A 20,918-nucleotide genomic window follows, 5' to 3' on the forward strand; every position below is an offset into this window, starting at 1 on the left:
CCCCATAACTGTTTTTAATATATATCTATGCCTCCATAACTGTTTTGATATATATAAAAAAATTAATTTTATTTATAGTTATTTTGTAATTTTGTAAATATTAAAACAATTATCAGAATGAGTTTTTGAACGTAAAACAATTTTGAATTTAGTTTCTTGAAATATATCTTTATTTCTTCAATTTCCACTCACAGTTTCTTTTCAATTTGAATTTATATTTGTAATTTTTATTATCGTTTTTCTCTCCTCCCTCTTTCTCACTTTATCTCTTTTGTTCATATCACTTCCATTAGATAAAAGGATTCATATTCATTCTTCAAGATTAAGATTAGAGTAAGAAGAAGAGCACGCATCACACGTTAGTCTCTGTAAGTGAGTTTTCTTTTTTTTTTGTTTAATTGTTAATGTTAGTCATTTTTATCATTTTTTCTTTTTTTTACTCTGTTTTTCATTTTCGTACACTGAAGACGGAATACATAGCATTCAGATTGCACAGGTACAGAGTTATCTTGACACCATTGTTGATGTGGGCATCGACGGGAAAGATGGATGCGTTTTGAACATTCTTGCGGAGGAGAGGAAAAGGATTGGAAAATAAATATTTTCTTAAGGTTTATTACAAAGATTCTTATCTTATTATTCTTTTTTAGTTTTATGTTAGTAACAACAAATCAAAATTAGCGATTCACCATAATGATGACGTAATTGCTTTAAGGTACAAAATTATCTTGACATCATTGTTGATGTGCATCAACAGAGAAGATGAATGCGTTCTGAATACGACATTCTTGTGAAAAGGAGGAAATGAATTAGAAAATAAATATTTTCTTAAGGTTTGTTACACAGTTTCTCATCTTATTCTTCTTCTTTTTTAGTTTTATGTTGGTAACAACAAATCAAAATTGGTTATGTTTATTGTGTTATAAATTTAAATTTGTTTAATATATTTTTTACTATAGCTTAATTATTAAAATAGTAGGTTGATACTCACAAGTGATGAGAGAAAATGTTTCTATCTTATTCTTACTTAGTGATATTTGATATTTAAAATATATGAATACACATAGTAATATACAATATAGTAATAATAAAAAGATGCGGATGCACAAACGCTTAGCGTATGTGTTTCCACTAGTATAAATAAGATCGAAAATGGAAATGTGCCATTAAAAAAAAACACAAATCTTTTAACTAACAATGTTCACAAACACACCACACCCGTAGAAATGGATCCATGACAATGAAACTTCAATTAATTAGTCATGAATTCAGGAAAATCCATTTGACGAGTTCATACATTTGATATTAGGAATTTTTAACTTGCCTTTGTTAGGAAAGTGGATTTGAAGACTGGGAACGGATAAAGGAGGGTTGTGGAAAGAGATTCTTGTTTCTAAATACGGTGGGTGAAGAAGTTTAAGAGAGGATGGTAAGGTTAGTAGGGGCTCCCTCTGGTGGAAAGATTTGAAGCAGGTTTGGGATTCAGAGGGTTAGGGAAGAAGTTTTGAAGATGGGTTTAAGTGGAAAGTGGGTGACGGTAAAGATATCTCTTTCTGGGAGGATAGTTGGTTGATTTGTGGTGCTTTGAAGGGAGTTTTTCCGAGATTATACTCTCTAAGTTCGGCCAAAGAGGCAAAGGTGGCTGAGCTTGGATATTGGCTTAATGATGTTTGGGTCTGGCAGTTGGACTGGCGAAGATCTTTTTTTGACTGGGAGAAGGCTTTGTTGGAACAGCTGGTTCAGAATTTACAAGAGGTGAAGCCGTTTGTGGGAGAGGAGGACGTTTGGGTTTGGAAAGTTGGGGGGTGTCTAACTTATGCTGTAAACTCAGCCTATGTTCACGTAAGGAGGGTTCAAGGAGGGGAGTCTTCTTCGGTGTACAATAAGTTGTGGAGGTGTAAAGCCTTGCCTTCGGCTTTGATCACTGCTTGAAAGGTGTTGGAGAATAGGGTTGCCTCTAGGGTTAATTTGGCAAGGCGTGGAGTGGTGGTAGAAAATTCTTTGTGTTATTTGTGTGGGGAGGAGGAAGAGTCGTCTTGTCACTTGTTTTCTGTTTGCAGGTTTGTTTGGCGTGTTTGGTGTTTGTGCTTCGAGTGGCTTGGTGTATCGTTCGTGATCCACAAGGACCCTTTGACAAACTTTTCACAATTCAGGATGAGTCAGACTTTTGAGTCAGTTAATGATGTCTGGAGTGCAATTTGGGTTGGTATAGTGAGCGAAATCTGGAAACATAGGAACTCGATCATCTTCAATAGAGGTGTGGAAGATGTGTCTGAAGTGTTTGCTTCGATGCAAGTAAAGGTGTGGTCTTGGATTGTTGCAAAGTCTAATTCTGATTATTTCCCTTATTCTAGTTGGGTTCTAAATCTTTTGGCTTGTATGAGGCTGTTTCATTGATTCTGGTTAGAGTTGGTCTGGGTGCCGGTGTGTTGGGTTGGTAGATGCGTTTTTAGGTGTTTGTTGTCTTGTTTTTCTGTATAAGAGTTGGACCACCCCTGAAGTGGTCCCTATTTATTTATTTTTTATTACTGATAAAAAAGAACATCGTTTTAAAAAAATTGAGGATTTTTTTTCCCTAAGTCACATAACTGTGAGTAAAAGACTAAATTAAAGTTCATTTCACAATGAGTAAATAGAGTGCATGTGAAGTAATCTATACATAATACAAATAGAGGGAACTCTCAAGGTAAGTTTAAACACGTGTCCTCCCCACAAAATTTTGAAAAAAAAAATCAAAAACATTTAATACCAAAAGTAGAAAAACTTCCACCAATCAACACAACACATCTGGGCCAACCCGTGTCACGTAACACATTTTCAAACTCACTTTTTTTTTCTCTCATCCCGTTTAATTTCCCCATTCTCTCTCATTTTGCTTTCTCAGTCCTCTTTCTTTAAAACCCTTTTTCTCTCTCATCCCTTTTTTTCTCAAACCCTAATCACATCTCAATCTTTTCCCCCCTTCTCTCATTTTTCCCTGTACTCTTTTTCACCATTTCGGCAACTGCAGAGCTGCTGTATTGGAAAGCATTTTTGCCTAAAATCACCCTTAGACATCTGTAGAAATGGCGCCTTCTTTTGAAATTTGAAATGGAAATGACGATTGTTTTTTACTATATATATATACACGTTGTTGTATAGATCAATTTTTCATTTTTGTTCGATTTTCTTCTTTTCATTCTCCATGGAGCAGGTAATCTTTTATATCTTTGTTCATCTCAATCTCACATTTTTGGTGCATTTTTTATATTTTTTGTACTTTGTTTGTTACGTTTTTTGAATTTTTTGGGATTTTCTGATTAAAGTTGCTTGCTTTTATATTTTTTGTACTCTGTTTGTTTTATGTTCAACATTTTAGCTCATCCTTAATCTCCATTTTTTATTTCTGTTCGAGCTATGTTCGAGCCATTTTTTATTTCTTCGTTTCTCTTTTTTTCATTGTCCATGATTCAGGTAATCTATTATATCCTTTGTTCATCTTCTTCTCACATTTCTGTTGTGTTTTGATATTTTTTGTCTATTATCTTTTGAATGATACTCTTCATCTGTTTTATGGTTTGTTTTCTCCACTATTTTTGACATTCTTCGTTTTTTGTTAAAAGTTTCAAGCTGTTCTGTTCAAAGTTACTGGCTTTTTTAGGTTTTTCCGATCGAAGTTTCTGATGGAGTTTTGTATTGTCTTTTATCTTTTTGGCGGATGCTGTTTATTGGTTTGTTTTCTCCTTCTTTGTGTTTTGATATTTTTTTGTTTATTATCTTTTCGAAGGATACTCTTTATCTGTTTTATGGTTTGTTTTCTCCACTATTTTTGACATTCTTCGTTTCCTGTTCAAAAGTTTCAGGTTTGTCTGTTCAAAGTTTCTGGCTTTTCTAGGTTATTTCGATCGAAGTTTCTGATGGAGTTTTGTATTGTCTTTTATCTTTTTGGTGGATGTTGTTTATTGGTTTGTTTTCTCCTCCTCACATTTCTATTGTGTTTTGATATTTTTTGTCTATTATCTTTTCGGAATCATACTCTGTATCTGTTTTATGGTTTGTTTTCTCCACTATTTTTGACATTCTTCATTTTCTGTTCAAAGTTTCAGGCTTTTCTGTTCAAAGTTTCTGGTTTTTCTAGGTTATTCCGATCGAAGTTTCTGATGGAGTTTTGTACTGTCTTTTCTTTTATCTTTTTGGCGGATGCGGTTTATTGGTTTGTTTTCTTTGGTCTCTTTTCTCCATTCTTTTTTACATTCTTCGTCTTATGATCAAAGTTTCTAACTTTTCTAGGTTTTTTTAATCGAAGTTTATGATGGAGTTTTGTAGTGTTTTATGTTCAAGATTTTCTGTATGTTCAAAGTTTTCTGGATGCATTATTGGTGACTTTGTCATTTTTTTTTCTTCATCTAATTTGTGCATTTGATCCAACTTTAAAAAGGTATTTTTGTTTCCACCCATTTATATTATTTAACTATTATTATTATTTAATCTGAGCAGCCTAATTACCTTTTTGCATTATATATTCTGAATGTCCTTATAACATGTTATTATTGTTTTATATTTTCAATGGTTCATTTCTAATTCCAATATAATCTATAATTATGTGTAATGATGATTTCTGATTCTTACTCTTTTATGTCACATCACTCCATTATATATTCTGAATGTCATTATAACATGTTATTATTGTTTTATATTTTCAATGGTTCATTTCTAATTCCAATATAATTTATAATTATGTGTAATGATGATTTCTGATTCTTACTCTTTTATGTCATATCACTCCATTATATATTATGCATGTCATTATAACATGTTATTATTGTTTTATATTTTTAATGGTTCATTTCTAATTCCAATATAATTTATAATTATGTGTAATGATGATTTCTGATTCTTACTCTTTTATGTCATATCACTCCATTTTAATTTAATGTATTAATATTTTAAATTTTAATATATGTATATTTGTAATTTATTTTGTTAACATATTTAAATATTTAATATATTTAAATATTTCATATATTTTAATATATCAATATTAATATATTTAATTTAGCTATTATTTAAATTTAATTAGTAATATATATATATATATATCGGTAATTAGTAATGTTAGTAATTAGTAAATAGTAATAAGTAATATATATCATTTTTGTGATATTTTTTTCATTTATGTTTGTTTTTTATGCATTTATATATATTTTTTGCCATAGAGTAAATTTTAACAAGATATTTATTGCATTAATATTTGTATACATTTTTCTGTTAGAGAATGTGAATCGTAAGGTGTATTATTATATTTTTCTATTGAGTTCAAGAATTCAGGTTCTAATTTGAATAATAATATGTATTATATTATTTTTGTTGAGCTCTCTATCATTATAGTCTGATTTAATGGAGTATTTGGCATAATTTTATGTGAAAATCATGTATTCAACATTTAATAATTTATTATTTTTTATGTAGTTATATTTTATTATTTTAATTTAGTAGTTGGTACCTAATTCCATAATCCTTTTTCCATAGAAATACACATTATTTCAATTTGCAGGTAAGCTGATGTAGGAATAGGATTAAGTTTTTTTTAGGAATTTTTTGATTTATTTATTTATTCATGTATAATTGATATGTTGTATAAGATAAATCTCATGTAATTTCAATGTAATATGTAATATAATTATATTTTTTTTAATTTAAATTTTAAATTGTAGTTGATCTAATTTGTTGTGTCCAGCTTCACATAATTTGTACTGAATTATAGTGAATTATACTGATTTTTACAATGTATTGGTTTTCTTCATACAATTTTTATTAACTACTCGATAGTATGTTTTTGTTAATACCGTAAAACAAATATTCACTTAAACCATAATTTAAATTTAAATCATAAATCAAGATTTTCAAACCATAACACGTGAAGTTAATTTGATTTTATATGAATGTATAAACAGATATCATGGAATAAAGTAAAGACTGCCAAATCATAACAAAGTTAATATCTTTGATTTTCTTTCCATTTGATTTTATGAACACATTATAAATTATAATATTGGCAAATTAATCAATAAAATAAAATATTAATGGTAATTAAAGTTAAAATATGAAATAAATATAAAATTTTAAATTATTTTATTTCCTACTTAAATAAAAATCTAAGCTAAATAAAATTTATAAGTTTTTAAAATCCTAAATAAATATAAGTCCCAAAAATTTAATGTCATTCTTAAATAAAAATTGAAAATTAATAAAAAAAATTAAATTATTTAATGTCATTTTTAAATAAAAGTCTATATTAAATAAATTTCAAAATTCTAAATATATCCATATTCTAAATTATTTAATAAAAATCTAAAATTAATAAGATTTCTAAGTTTTTCAAAATTCTAAACAAATACGAATCCTAAATTATTTTATTTTCTACTTAAATAATAATTTAAAAAAAATAAAATTTGTAAATAAAATTTTCTACTTAATTTAATTTTTCAAGTTTATTTAATTTAAGCATATTAGCAGATATTATTTTCAATTTCCAGATTATTATTATTATTATTAATCTTCAAATATTTAATTTTTCATATTTTCAAATTTTACAATTTCAAGATCATTAATTACCTTTTGATTCATATTTTTTTTTTTCTGACCTGCACACTTATAATTCCAATATTATTATTATTACTAATAATATTCAAATATTTAATTTTTCAGATTTTCAAATTTTAAAATTTTAAAATTTCAACAACATTAATAACATCCATTACCTTTGTGATTCATATCTTCTTTTTCTGACTTCTTATGCTACACACTATTTCAAATTCCAATATTATTATTATTATTATTACAAATGTTCAAATATTTAATTTTTCAAAATTTCAAATTTTAAAATTTTAACAACATTACTTACCTTTCTGATTCATATAAAATGTTCAAGATTACTATTATTTAGCATTTCATTCAAATTCTTAAATAAATACAAAAATAAATGATTTAATGTTTTACACAAATAAAAGTTATTTTAGTTTATAAAAGTTAATTGAAAATTTATAAATATCAAATACCATTAAATAAATGAAGTTTTCAGTCATTTAGATTTTTCAACTCATGAATAATTTACTAATTGAAATTTTCCTGTACTTCTTTGATTGTGTTTTTTTTTCAGTTCCATGTAAACACATTACAAAAATCAATTTTTGAATAGAATTTTAAATAATGTAATAATTAATTTTTGATTCTAATAGTTGTTTAAGGTTTGGAGTTTTGTATAAGGGTTGAGACACCCTGAAGTGTCTCATTTTATTTTATTTATTCTTTGCTGATAAAAAAAAATAAAAATATAGTTGTTTAAGGTAATTACTTTGTCATTTGTCTTCTATTTCTGAAAGTACTGATAGTATAATATATTTTTTTTTATGCGTTTAGGTTTTGTCCATTGAAACAAATTTAATTACAGTAGTAAACATTTACAGTCTTTTTATTTTTGATAGCGGAGGATTTTCTAAGATCTTTTTGCACAATTTATAATAATAAATAAAATAATAATAAATAAAAGAAACAAATAAATTTTAAAATAAATAAATATTACATATCAAGATATAAAAATAAATTTAAATATAAATATTAAATAATTAAATAAATTAAATAATTAAAATCAATTAGATTAAATATGAAATATTAAAAAAACAGGGTATGAATAGATATTTGAATTGGAATTGATTGAAATGACAGTGATTATGATGTGTATTGATATGGGTAATGTTTATGTGTATTGGTATTTAGAAAAAATTGTAAAATAAAGTTATAGGTATAGGTAAAGATAAAATAATTACAGTGCAATGTAAAATAAAAAATAACAATAGTAATAATAATAATAAAAAATATTAATAATAGTAATAATAAAAGTAATAATCTCTTAACACATACTAGCACAATCGTAAAAATTTTAAATAAATAAAAATTTTAAGTTTTTCAAAATTTTAAATAAATACAAAATCTTAAATTACTTTATTTTTAATTTAAAAAAATGTTAAATGAATAAAATTTATAAAATTTATAAAATCTTAAATAAATATAAATCCATAATTTTTTAACATTCCTACTTAAATAATAATCTAAAATAAATACCAAATCTAAATTTTACTTAAATAAAAATATGAAATAAATTAAATTTCTAAATTATTCAAAATATAAAATAAACAAAATCTAAAAATTTATAATGTCATTCTTAAATAAAAATCCAAAATCAATAAAATTTCTAAATTATTCAAATTTTAACTAAATACATATCCTAAATTATTTAATGTCATTATTAACTAAAAATATAAATTAATTAAATTTCTAAATTTTTCAATTTAAAAAAAAAATAAAAATCCTAATTTATTTTATTCCCTACTTAAATAAAAATGTAAAATAAATATAAAATCTAAATGATTTAATGTTTTATTTAAATAAAAATTTGAAATAAGGTTCATAAAAAAAGAAACCTACATTTTTATTCATTCAATTTAATTTAATGTATTTAATTTTATTTTTACATTAATATTATTTATTTTACACTAACATTATAACATTATATTGCAGGAAGTAGTACGAAATATATTAAACTCTCATATAATGTACTGTACATACTTGCTAAGAGACGAATATAATTCTATTATTTTTTGGAACATTTAATTAAATAGTACCTGGGACATTTGGAAATTATTGTAATCTTCACTGGAGAAAATTAATTCGGTTTACTTTGGTTTAGTTATGAAGTTTTGTTTAGCTACATGTAATTTCATGTTAAATGTTATTATGGAATGTTATTTTATATTTTTTATTTCAATATGTTATTTTATAATAGTTGTATTATATGGACTATTATAATTTGTTTAATTTAATAAAAAATAATTCAAAATTTATAAATATCAAATATTTGTGAATGATTATTATGTCAACTATTTTTTACGTAAACTCTTTCTTTTATTTCTTTTATGTAAAATAATAATAATAGTAATAATAATAATAATAAAATATTAATAATGGTAATAATAAAAATAATAATCTCTTACTACATACTATCTTATCACAATAGTATAATAAATAAAAGAAATTTGCACAATCATATAATAATAAATAAAATAAACAAATAAATTTTAAATTAAATGAATATTAAATATAAAGATAAAGATATAAAAGAAATAAATAAATATCAAGATATATAGATAAATTTAAATATAAATATTAAATAATTAAATAATTAAAATCAATTAGATTAAATATTAAATTAAATATAAAATATTAAATAAGCAGGGTATGAATCGACATTTGAATTAAAATTGATTGAAATGATAATTGTTAAGGTTATGATGTGTATTGGTATGTATAATGTTTATGTATATGTGTATATATGTGTATTGGTATTTAAAAAAAATTGTAAAATAAAGCTATAAGTATTGGTATAGGTAAATTGATTAGAGTGCAGTGTAAAATAAAAAATAACAATAATAAAAATAATAAAATATTAATAATAGTAATAACAAAATATTAATCTATTAGCACATACTCTCACAATCGTATAATAAATAAAATTTTAAATATATAAAATTTAAAGGTTTTTCAAAATTTTAAATAAATAAAAATCTTAAATTAATTTCTTTTAATTTAAAAAATATTAAATAAATAAAATTTATAAAATTTTCAAAAATCTTAAATAAATATAAATCCATAATTTTTTAACATTCCTACTTAAATAATAATATAAAATAAATACTAAATATAAATTTTACTTAAATAAAAATATGAAATAAATTAAATTTCTAAATTATTCAAAATATGAAATAAAAAAAAATCAAAAAATTTATAATGTCATTCTTAAATAAAAATCCAAAATCAATAAAATTTCTAAATTATTCACATTTTAACTAAATACATATCCTAAATTATTTAATGTTATTATTAACTAAAAATCTGAATTAATTAAATTTCTAAGTTTTCCAAATTTTTAAACAAATAAAAATCCTAATTTATTTTATTCCTTACTTAAATAAAAATGTAAAATAAATATAAATCTAAATGATTTAATATTTTAGTTAAATAAAAATATGAAATAAGGTTCATAAAAAAAGAAACCTACATTTTTATTCATTCAATTTAATTTAATGTATTTAATTTTACTTTTACATTAATATTATTTATTTACACTAACATTATAAGATTATATTGGAGGAAGTACTACGGGATATATTAAACTCTCATGTAATGTATTGGACATACTTGCTTGCTAAGAGACGAATATAATGCTATTAATTTTTGGAAACATTTAATTAAATAGTACATGGGACATTTGGAAATTATTGTAATCTTCACTAGAGAAAATTAATTTTGTTTACTTTGGTTTAGTTATGAAGTTTTGTTTACCTACCTGCTAAAGTTATGTAATTTCATGTTAAATGTTATTATGAAATGTTATTTTGTATTTTTTTATTTCAATATGATACTTTATAATTGTTGTATTGTATGAATTATTATAATTTGTTTAATTTAATAAAAAATAATTCAAAATTTATAAATGTCAAATATTTGTGAATGATTATTATGTCAACTATTTTTTTTTACGTACATACTATCTTATCACAATCGTATAATAAATAAAAGAAATTTGCACAATCATCTAATAATAAATAAAATAAACAAATAAGTTTTAAATTAAATGAATATTAAATATAAAGATAAAGATATAAAATAAATAAATAAATATCAAGATATAAAGATAGATTTAAATATAAATATTAAATTAAATATAAAATATTAAATAAGTAGGTATGAATAACATTTGAATGAAATTGATTGAAATGACAATTGTTATGGCTATGAGTGTATTGGTATATGTAATGTTTATGTATATGTCTATATATGTGTATTGGTATTCAGAAAAAATTGTAAAATAAAGCTATGAGTATAGGTTTAGGTAAATTAATTACAGTGCAGTGTAAAATAAAAAATAACAATAAAAATAATAATAAAATATTAATAATAGTAATAATAAAATAATAATCTGTTAGCATTATTGTCACAATCGTATAATAAATAAAAATCTTAAATTACTTTATTTTTAATTTAAAAATATTAAATAAATAAAATTTATAAATTTTCAAAATCTTAAATAAATATAAATTCATAATTTTTTAACATTTATACTTAAATAATAATCTAAAATAAATACTAAATTAAATAATTTAATGTTCTACTTAAATGAAAATATAAAATAAAATAAATTTATAAATTATTCAAAATCTGAAATAAAATAAAAATCCAAAAATTTATAATGTCATTCTTAAATAAAAATAGAAAATTAATAAAATTTCTAAATTAAAAGTTGGAGTTCCAATAATGCTTCTAAGGAATATTGATCAAGCCAATGGACTTTGTAATGGAACAAGATTACAAGTAATTCACTTGGGGAAGAATGTTATTGATACTTCTTATGAATCAGGCCTGCCTTTTAAGTTTCAGAGAAGACAATTCACTATATCTTTGTGCTTTGTTATGACAATAAACAAAAGTCAAGATCAAACACTTATTTTTAATTTGAGTCATAATATTTTTATTTTTATCTATTTGATATATTCTTAAATTGTTTGCTAATAATTCATATAATTTAGATTTATAATTATAATGGACTCTACCATATTTTTAATTTAGATGTATAAATTTATTATTATAATATTATTATTTAAATATTAAATATTTAAAATATTCCCGTGCGTTGCACGGGTTAACATACCTATTTTATTAAGAGTTTACTTATGCATGATTTTTGTTTGTTCATTTATCTTTTTCATGGAATTAGGCATCATAACACATTGAACCGACAATGTAAGAAAATGGGAGATTTTTTTGGGTCGTTGACAAATTTTAGGGTTTCTTGCAAGGTTTCCTTTTTTGTGTTAAATTGAAGACAACTTTTTTATTTGTGCAGAACTAACATACATAAAGTTTTCCTTTTTTTGCTTACTACGATTCTCAAAATAATGCTATCCATGTTTAAATGTTGTGCTTTCATCTTTTTGACAACTAAATTGGACATTCTTTAAGGTTATTCTTTACAAATAATTGCTACTTTAAATTTGTTCTGTATTCAACCTGACAAATATATTTACTTGCAGGTGGGTTCTTTCTAAAGTCAAACAAGAATTTCATTAATGACAATGCTTAAAATAGAAAGACATTCCTTTGAATAGAAAAGCAAATTTGTTTCCACATATAAAAAGTTAAGATCCCATTTTGGATATCCATTGCATTCATTCATTCCATTGTCTTCATTGAAAACTTATACTGCCTAAATTGCTTATTCAGTTTATTGTTGTGATTATAAGTTTTTAATTAGGTTACATTTCCAAATGATGGACAAGACTACAACTCTGTTCACCGGTGAAAGGTAACTTTTTAAAGGAGTTGTCTCTTTAACCTTTTTTTATTAATGACCAATGACATAGAATATTATATTTGATTTTAGGTATTACTTATACTGAATTAAATGTTTAATTGATTTTTGGTTTTAACTTCATATCCTTTAAAAATTTATTAACTTCTTACTTTGACATTTATATATTTTGCACAGTAACAAATAAGATAAGTATTTTTATTAAATGTATTAAGGAAAAAGTAATGAGAAATAAGGAACTAATGTTCCTCCAAATCTCTAAAAGAATTTAGCGGCAAAAGAAAGATAGTTTAGACACTAAGTATTTATAACAATAGGATTTCTATACCTGAAAATAGTTATTTTTGAGTACAAAACTCTCTGAAGTTATGGAGCAACTGAGGCCAAAGTTTACTACAACAAATGGAGTTGGTTCCCATTCTCAAGCAAACGGTAATGAATCATGGAATACAATATATTTATATTTACGTTTCTTGAGTCATATATGTTCTTCATTGTTTTTCTGAACATTCACATCATTATAGTTTGAATTCGTGAATATTATTTGTCAGCCAAAATAATGAGAAAATATTGTTATATGTTTTTTTTCTGTTTCCGTCAAATAAATCCATTTTTTTTAATTATAGTATGAGAAATTGTAAATGGAATAGCATTAACTCAGATAACTATTTCAGCTTGAATTGAATATATGCTATTTTATTTCATATTCACATATATGTATATAATATAATTTATTACTATTTGCAGAACAAGTCATTCCCAACAGAGAACCGTTAATTGAGATAAGTAATGGTAAGTTGATTTTATTTTTTGTTTTGCTTTAAATGAGAAATCTTAGTGTAAATTTTTTTACTTTATTTTCTAATTTATTTTGTTTAGGTTGTCATCCTGACAAAGCAAGAAATGCAAGAACAACAAAATCTTATCATCAAAGTCAGAAAACAATATCCTTATCTGGGAGAAGCCATGGTAAACTTAATTTTATCTGTTTTTTTACTTCAAACTACCATATTTTATGTATATATATATATTTTACTAATTACTTATTTTTTAGTTTTGGATATTGATGATGCAAACTCTGCCACAAGAAAACGAAAAAATATACAGTCTGAAATGCACAATACAAATATCAAAAGAACAGGTACTCTACCTCTCTTTATAATCGAAGTACAGTTAAAATTATTGTTCAACTAAATTGAATTCTGTAAAAGAACAATAAATTTAAACCATAGAATCAATTTATTTGTTACAATTGCATTTCGTTTTTTATTTAACTAACACACTATGTCATTGAATGTAATCATCTCCTAAGTTTTTTAATTACATTATGTTCTTACAATGAATTGTGTACTAATTATATTACTACATTACTTATATTACTACAGTACTGAAGATAATTCAAATAACTGATTTCAAAATAATTTTTGTAGGTCAAAATACTGTCAAGTCAATTCATTATGTTTCTTCTCAATCATCGGTTATTACGGGAAGAGATTACGCAGTTTCTGAAAACATGACAGCAAACAAAGAAGTCAACACTATGCATTCAACTACGAAAGTAGTGTCATCAATGGGAACTATTACTAAAGGACAAAATAGCCTTACAGAATGAATACCTTCATGGTGAGTTCACAACTCCTCATGTAATTAGGTTCATTAAATTTGATACTGATAATACAAAGTGGAATATATACTAATATAGATAAATGTTAAATGTTATTTTGTTTCTATTAATCTAGATGAGGCAAAAAATACAGGAGGAAATACCAAAAACTTAATTGGTATATTACGGGAAAAATATCATCCAGGAAGAGGTACTATAATTATAAATTTAAAAAATTACTATTTTTGATACATTTATGACAAAAAGTAATTACAAATTGATATTCAATTTGTAACTTAACAAATGTTTTAATACTTATTAAATGCACTTTTCTACAGGTAATTACAATCGTGAAAGTGTAGTTAAGAAAACAATAAGCTTAGATAACAGGCCCAGGGCATTCAGTGATGAAATCCTGCAATCAGTGACTAAGAGATTGAATTTTGAAGATCTGCAAAATGAAGCAAATAATGGTAATAACACAATGTGGTTAGATAAAAGTGGCAGTACATACAGTGCTCAAATTCTGCAATCAGTTACTAAGACCTTGAATTTTGAAGAACATGACGAAAACGAAGAACATAATGGTGATAAAAATAGTTTAAATGTTATTTTTAATTTAGTTAATTGCTTCTAAAGCACTTTGATTTACTTTGTTTCGTGTTCAGATCAGAGCATAGAAGTTTACACTTCCGAATTGTATTCAAAAGCTGAAAATGAAGGTGCATGTCTCTAACTTTAACTTTTTGTATTCAAATTAAATTCATTAATGTAAATGTAATATATAACCTTATTTATTATTTCAATATAGATATTGTTTCATTTGGACAACCAAATATACAATGTGAATATTGTTTGGCCGAGGTGTGGTATGAAGAAAGATCCTTCAAAACAAAGAGTTTCCTAAAGGTTTATTTTTCTGTATGTTGCCAAAAAGGAAAAGTACATCTACCTTACCTACAACAACCTCCTAAATTGATTCTAGAGTTATTAAATGGTCAAGATCAACGAAGCCAACACTATTTACAACATATCAGAAGTTACAATAGTATGTTTTCATTTACTTCAATTGGAGGAAAAGTTCACTCTTCCGTAAATGATGGTTTTGGGTCTCCTCAATTTATTCTGCATGGACAAAACTACCATAGGATTGGAAGCTTACTACCTCACAGTGGAGAAATGCCCAAGTTCGCACAACTTTACATATATGATACACAAAATGAACTCTTAAACAGAGTATCTCACTTTGGGTATGTGTTACATTAGGTTAGTTTCTTTTCAGCAGATTCATTTATAATATTATTTTGAATTAATATTTATTTAAATTTTATTTAGGTCCAATTTGAAAGAGTTGAAGTTTGATAAATCATTGATTCAAGATCTTACCAAGATGATTGATGATAACAATGTCCTGGCAAAAAGTTTTAGAAGAGTCAAAGATTTTGTAAATTCTGATGTACATTCAGATTTTGGATTGAGGTTATTTAGACATCGTTCAAAAGATCCAAGGGTGTACAATACCCCTACAACTGATGAGATAGCAGCGTTAATTGTCGGTGATATGAGCAACCTGGATGTAGGACGAGATATCATAGTGAAAAAAATTTCTGGACAACTGTTTAGGTTGCATGAGACACATACAGCCTTCATCCCATTACAGTATCCTTTAATATTCCCCTTTGGAGAAGATGGTTATCAAGAAGATATTCCAGTACGCAATAGCAAAGAACGTAAAAGAAGTCGTATATCGTTAAGAGAATTCATTGCATTTAGAATTCAAGAAAGAAGTGTTGAGTTTGGAAATATAGTTCATTCACGTCGTCTGTTTCAACAATTCTTGGTTGATGCATATACTATGGTTGAATCTCAAAGATTGTCGTTCATAAGAGCAAACCAAAAAACAATACGTTGTGATATTCTCAACGGTGTACAAGAGGCAATGAATAGAGGAGAAACAAATTCTTCTGCAGTTGGGAAGCGTATAGTTTTACCTGCATCATTCACGGGAGGAATGAGATATATGTTCAACAATTGCCAAGATGCAATGGCAATTTGTAAAAGGTTTGGATATCCTGATTTATTTATCACAATTACCTGCAACGTAAATTGGCCTGAAATACGTGACTTTGTTACATCAAGAGGATTAACTGCTGCTGATAGGCCAGATATAGTTTGCAGAGTATTCAAGATGAAATTAGATCAAATGATGGTTGACTTCAAAAAAGATGAATATTTTGGCAAAGTTAATGCAGGTAATGATTAATCCATATTTTAAAATTATGTTCAGATTTTCTGCATTATAATTCAATCAATTTCTATCTTATTATAGGTATGTACACTGTGGAATTTCAAAAAAGGGGTTTGCCTCATGCCCACATATTATTGTGGTTGGATGGAGAAAAAAAGTTATGAACTCCAACAGACATTGATGGAGTGATTTCAGCAGAATTACCGCAGGCAGATTTATATCCTAAATTGTCAAAGGCAGTTGCAACGTATATGATACATGGGCCATGCAGAGCAGCTCGGTTTTCCTCACCTTGCATGACTAACGGTAAATGTTCAAAATTTTACCCAAAGAAATTTAAATTGTTGACTACTATTGATGAGGATGGATATCCATGTTACAGACGTCGAGATAAAGGAATATTCATTCTTAAAAATGGAATTAAGTTAGACAATAGGAATGTTGTCCCATATAGCCCATTGCTACTACTGAGGTATCAGGCTCATGTTAACACAGAATATTGCAACAAATCAAATTCAATCAAGTATTTGTTTAAATATGTCAACAAAGGTCCAGATAGAGCAAATTTGAAAATTACTAATTCTCAGAAAGACTCTACTGAGACACCGGTTATAGATGAAATTAAACAGTATTATGATTGTAGATATATATCTCCCTGTGAAGCTGTTTGGAGAATACTTGCCTTTGACATTCATCATAGATGGCCTCCAGTTCAAAGGCTGACTTTTCATCTGTTAAAAGAGCAACCCATTCTATTTAAGGACAATGAAGATATTGATGAAATATTGCATACAAATCAACATAAAAGAACAATGTTTTTAGCTTGGTTTGAAGCTAATAAAATCTATCCAGAGGGGAAAAATTTGACTTATTCTCAATACCCTAACCATTTTGTGTGGATGTCAGAACAAAGAGAATGGAAACCAAGGAAAAAGGGAGTTAGTATTGGAAGGCTAACATATATTCCTCCTTGCACAGGAGAATTATATTATCTTAGGTTATTGTTGAATTTTAAAAAGGGTTGTTGTAATTATGATAACATCAGGACTATTAATGGTGTTATTTACAAAAATTATAAAGAGGCATGTTATGCCATGTGTCTGTTGGCAGAGGATAAAGAATTTATTGATGCAATTATAGAGGCTAGCACCCTTGCTTCAGGAACTCAGTTGAGAAGATTGTTTGTTACACTGCTACTCATGAATACTATGTCTAGACCTGAGGAAGTTTGGAACAAAACTTGGAAATTGTTATCTGATGACATTGTATACAAAAAAAGGAAAGAGTTTAACCTACCAGGTATAAGTTTCTGCTTTCTTCAAACATTATAACATATTATTTTGTTCAAAATATGAACTGTTGTTCTTTTGCTAGGTCTTACAATTGAAGATGATCAAATACAAAACCTTTGTCTTCTACAAATAGAAGAATTATTGATTCTTAATGGTAAATCTTTAAAAGACTTTAACAGTCTTCCACAACCTATTCATTCAGATTCTTTTATTTATGAGAATAGATTAATTATTGATGAATTAAATTATGACAAGATACAAATGTCTGAAATTCATTCTTCTCTTTTTCAATCTCTAACTGCGGAGCAATTGGTTGTGTATGAGAATATAATGACAACAGTACTGTCACAAGTTGGAGGTTTTTTTTTCCTATACGGTTATGGTGGCACAGGAAAAACCTTTATGTGGAAAACTCTGTCTACTGCAATTAGATCAAAAGGGTTGATTGTGTTAAATGTAGCTTCTAGCGACATAGCTTCTTTGTTACTACCTGGAGGAAAAACAACTCATTCTACATTTTGCATTCCTTTGTTAATAAATGAACATTCAACCTGCAACATACCTCAAGGAAGTTTTCAGGCCAAATTGTTGATTGAAACTAATTTAATTATATGGGATGAAGCTCCAATGATGAATAGGTTCTGTTTTGAATCTCTAGATAGAACTCTAAGGGATATATCATGAGGGCTGTAAGTGAAGAAAATGCCCTTAAACCTTTTGGTGGCAAAGTCATTGTCTTGGGAGGTGATTTTAGACAGATATTGCCTGTTGTAAAAAAGGGATCAAGATATGATATTGTGAAGGCAACATTGAACTACTCAGAATTATGGAAACATTGCAAAGTCTTCAAACTTACTGAAAATATGAGATTAAACAGTGAAAAATCAAAGCAAATTGCATCAGAAATAAAAGATTTTGCAGATTGGATACTTCACATTGGAGATGGAGATATGGAATTAAATGAGTTGGGACAAGCAACTATTGAAATACCACAAGACATTCTAATTCTAAATGTTGAACAACCTTTATTGCACTTGGTTGAATTTGTTTATCCAGGGTACATACAGAATCTCAACTCTGATGCATTTTTTGATGATGGTGCAATATTGTGTCCTACTACAGAATGTGTGGACCAAGTCAATGACTTCATTCTAACCTTAATCCCCGGAGAAGAAGTTACTTATTTAAGTTCAGACTCCCCTTGCCAATCTGAAGGACAAGAAAATGCTCAAGCTGAGTGGTTTACAACTGAATTTTTGAACGATATCAAATGTTCCGGAATTCCTAATCACAGTGTTAAATTAAAAGTAGGAGTTCCAATAATGCTTCTAAGGAACATTGATCAAGCCAATGGACTTTGCAATGGAACCAGATTACAAGTAATTCACTTGGGGAAAAATGTGATTGCTGCCAAAGTTATTACCGGAACAAATATTGGTGATAACATATTAATTCCTAGAATGAATTTGACTCCTTCTGACTCAAGCTTGCCTTTAAAGTTCCAAAGAAGACAATTCTCAATATCTTTGTGCTTTGCTATGACAATAAACAAAAGCCAAGGACAAACCCTTAATAAAGTTGGTTTATATTTACCACGTCCAGTGTTTACACATGGACAGTTATATGTTGCTATTTCCATAGTTAAATTCAAGAAAGGGTTGAAAATATTAATTTTGGATGATGATGGAAATACAACTAATTCAACTACTAATGTGGTTTACAGGGAAATATTTGAAAATATTTGAAAATATTTTTACAGCAATACTTATCAGGTATGAAAATTCTTTAATACAAAACTATTTTTATTTCTGATATTTTTCTTCTAATATATCTTCTAATATAGCAAGACTAAACTAATATTTTTTTGGTATTTACTGGTTTCCTCTTAATTTGCATAGTAGATCTTTCATGACTATAATGCATTACAAAGAAAGGTATTCATCTATTTCTTCTTAATAAATTTCATAATTAAAATTGTGTATAATTTTGTTTTGATGATTTTGTTTCTTCGGAGGTTTTTAATACAGGAACTCCATTGTAATTATTGAGAAAGAAGGGGATATTTAGTACAAAAAATAGGAAACTATTATACTTTACACAGGTTCTATATTATAATATTTTACACATGTGTTGTTACATAATTCTTCCTAAATAAAATGATCAAAATTCAGCTGTATTCAGACAGGTATATGGTTCTTTGTTTACAAAAACAAGCAGCATAATCATCAAAGGTCCATAGAACTTTTGCTAATTAAATTTATTGTATCATATTATTTTATCTTATTTGTTTCATAAATATTCACTTCTTCAGTGGATTTCTTTAAACTACTGAATCAAAAACCTAACACAGGTACAAATTCATTCTTATTCTTTTTTAATATTTACATAATTCTATTAATGGTCCATTATTTTATTGACATTTCTCTTTTATTTATTATATTTGCAATGATGCAATTAACATCAGATGTGTAATGAGATGTGTTGACATTGAATACAATATTGATCAACCCTCATATTATAGCACCTAAAGAAAAGCAACTATGTAGTCCATTTGTATTTTTTTAGTATGTTTTGTTCTCTTACGGAGTATATTTTCTGTCATAAAACTTTGAATTTAAAAATACATCTTACTTCTTTTGTTATCGAATTTATTTACATTTCTCATGAAATTATTGTTCTATGAATTCAGCCTTAAATACACTTGGCCACAAGTAATGAAGTTCATATTTATTTTATAATAGTATTTCCTATAATTAATGAGATATTGCATTATGTTACAATTTATTATGTCAAAAGTTTTTATTTAATAATATGAAAACAAAATACAATGACTTACAATATTATGCATACATGTAGGTGTATACATTTAAGTTCTGCTTGCTGTTTTTTTAAACAATGTGTTTACCATTTTCTATGTGGTTAACATGTACAAGACCGCTACATGAATATATGACTTATAAAATTATGAATATATGACTACCTCATGGATATTGTATCTAAAAGATTTTGTATGCTTTATATTTTGCAGGTACAAAACACCGTTGACAATTTGATGAACAAGAAAATGCTCAGCTACAAAACACCCATTGCCAATTTCAAAGAGAAAATGCTCAAGCACAGTTATTCAGAACAAAACTTTACTATTTATAGAAACCTGCCTTCCTTTTAAATTTGAGAAAACATCTATCTAAATATATTTATACATTGCTATGACAATAAATATAATACACTGGGTCAATTTTTTATTTTTGTTTTTCTATGTATTCCTAATTATTTACTAATAATTGAATAATTGATCGATTTGATTTTTTTTAATTCTTTACTAATACTTTAATAATTGATGTAATTTTGATTTATAATTTTAATTTTCTC

At 26.0% G+C, this 20,918-nt stretch overlaps 1 pseudogene; it reads left to right on the forward strand.

Moving 5' to 3' along the window:
* The first annotated feature begins 1,510 nt into the window (after positions 1-1,510).
* Positions 1,511-19,291, forward strand: LOC137822285 (uncharacterized; annotated as a pseudogene).
* The last annotated feature ends 1,627 nt before the right edge of the window (positions 19,292-20,918 follow it).

Source organism: Phaseolus vulgaris, chromosome 9 (assembly GCF_000499845.2).
Source record: "Phaseolus vulgaris cultivar G19833 chromosome 9, P. vulgaris v2.0, whole genome shotgun sequence".
Taxonomy (NCBI): Eukaryota; Viridiplantae; Streptophyta; class Magnoliopsida; order Fabales; family Fabaceae; genus Phaseolus; species Phaseolus vulgaris.